Raw genomic sequence first — 2,589 nt, 5'->3', positions numbered from 1 at the left:
CCTACTATCTCTGTAACAAACCTGGAATCAGCCTAGTTGACCCTTTGCCACACTACCTCAATGGCAAGTATATCCTTTCATTAATTGCTTGCTGTACCTGCCTGTCTACTTCCATTAGCTGATGCAGATGGACACCCAGCTTCCTTTGTTTGTGCTTACTTTTCAATATAGTAAGATTTAAAAAATACTCTTCCTTCCCGTTTTTCAAGTTAAAGTGTTTAGCTTCACGTTTAGCCATGTTGTACTTCATCTGTCTTGTGTTTGCCACTCAACTTGTCTAAATCACCTTGCAATTTTACATCCTCCTCATGATTCATAAATATGCCTAATTCTGTGTCATCAGCTAATTTGGAAATGTTGCATTTGTTTCCTCCATCCAGGTCATTTCTATATATTGTGAATAACTGTGTCCCAAGCACTGACCCTACAAGTCATAGTCTGCCACCCAAAAAAAAGGCCCATTTATCCCCACTCTCTGTTTCCTGTCTATCGGTCAACCCATTCGTAATCCGTGCTAATACATTACATTGGCCCACTAACCTCCTCCGAGGAACTGTATCAAAGCTTTCCAAAAATGCAAATACACCACATCTACCGGTTCTCCCTTACTTAGCTTTTCTCCCTTATTTTTATGCCAGACAAGAATGAACAATTGTTGTAATTCATGCACATGAATTATTTAAATATGAACTGTTACCTATCCACTGTCAACTGTAAGGTTCCCCAAACCATCCTTGCCAATTCCTACTCTCATGGTTCCCTGTATTTACATTCAGAGTCATGTCAGAAAACAAATCTAGTTAGCCACTAACTCTCACCCAGGTTTACTATTTCTGAATAATATTTCAAACGTGACACTGAAATCAATGAATTGGAGCTGCCACGTTCACACATTGAAATGTAAGTATGAAGAAAGTGGTTGTGTTCAAGGTTGGGATATTTTTGGTGTTGGGGGGAGTCTATCATAATAGATTAATGCCAGAATTTCACTCCCTCAGTGTAGCATGAACGGTTTAGTTCTGCAACGTACATTTGGGAAATGTTATGTACCTCAGAGTTCCCTACTGAGGCATGACACTGGCCTGTTTGTGAAGTGCCACAGCACACTGCATCAGGGAATAACATGAGGTATCATTGTGATTGGTTTGGGGGTTCAGGCATCAATGAAACAGTGTTCCCTTGTTGGCATTTCCCACAGATGATCAGTTCATGTGTTTGAAAGGGGCATCATTGTTGCTGGAGTCCTTATGGTCTTGCTGTGCAGGCGAACATAGCATCAAAGGAGAGAGCAATTAGATCAGCATTAGTAAGCTCAGCAATACCAACAATCTGCAGTTGGAGAAGCAGCAGGAAGCACAATGCAGACACAGATTATCATCACCAAACTCTACCATTTACTGGAGCAGGTCTTGGTTTCGAAGGGACTGACTGGCAATCCCATCCCAGTAGCTATCAAGGTTTCAGTTACCTTGAAGTTCCATGGCAATAGCTTGTTTCAACGAGCAACCAGGGACCTGTGTGATATCTTCTGATCCTTAACCTGAGTTATTTCCTTTGAAGCTGAGAGGGGTGAGTGGGTAGCTGATAGAGATGGATAAGATTGAGGGGCATGGACAGAGCAAATAGAAAGCAGCTGTTCCCCTTAGTTGAAGTGTTGATAACAAGGGGGTGTTGTTTCAGGGTAAAAGGCAGGAGATTTAGAGGGGAGTCCAGGAAAAAAGGTTTTCACCCAGAGGGTGGTGGGGGTCTGTCTGGGAGGGTATTTGAGGCAGGAAACCTCACAACCCTTAAAAAGTACCTGGATGAGCTTGAATGCCAAAACTTCAAGGCCATGGGACTAGTGCAGGAAATTGGGACTGGTGTTGGTTCACTATAGCTTTGGCTGTACAGGCAATTGGGCAGAAGGCCTCTTCTGTACTGTATGATTCTATGATTCTAAGCTGCAAATATATCCACGATGTCACTGATGCCATTTTCTCCAGATTACACCGCTTCCATCCTTCCCCTTTCATGAGAAGATCAAACAGACCCGACATTGGGATTCTCCATGATTACTAGGCTTCCCATGGACAGGTTGTTTTTGACTGTTCTGACTGTTTTGACCAGTTCTGAGGGAAGGGTCACTCGACCCAAAACATTAAATCTGTTTTTTCCTTCACAGGTGCTGTCAGACCTGCTGAGCTTTCCAGCAACTTTGTTTTTGTTTCTGCTTTTGACTGGACCCTGTCATCAACCTGCAGTGTCTGTGACTATTCTTATGGACCAGGCCAGACCCCCTCAAAATATTTTAAGAAGGTAGCCTAGACCCTAACTTTTTCTTATTCTAAAGGTAGATGTGAAGTGAGTATTCCAGGTGTGATGCAACTTGTCAATCCACTCAGCTTTAAGAAAACCACAATTTATTTAAACACTACAATGGAAACATGACCTAACTTTTGGAAAACCTAACCGACCTGATACAGCAACTTAATAATTAACTGTTCCAATACAGCAACACCCGATAAACATAACCCTTGGCAGAGGGGTAAATTCAAACGCAGATTCTTACAGGCAGGAGGGAACAACATCCAGAGAGAGATTTCAGAGAAA

This window comes from Rhincodon typus, chromosome 3, assembly GCF_021869965.1.
Source record: "Rhincodon typus isolate 14 chromosome 3, sRhiTyp1.1, whole genome shotgun sequence".
NCBI classification, from domain to species: Eukaryota; Metazoa; Chordata; class Chondrichthyes; order Orectolobiformes; family Rhincodontidae; genus Rhincodon; species Rhincodon typus.
This window is presented reverse-complemented; position numbering follows the sequence as displayed.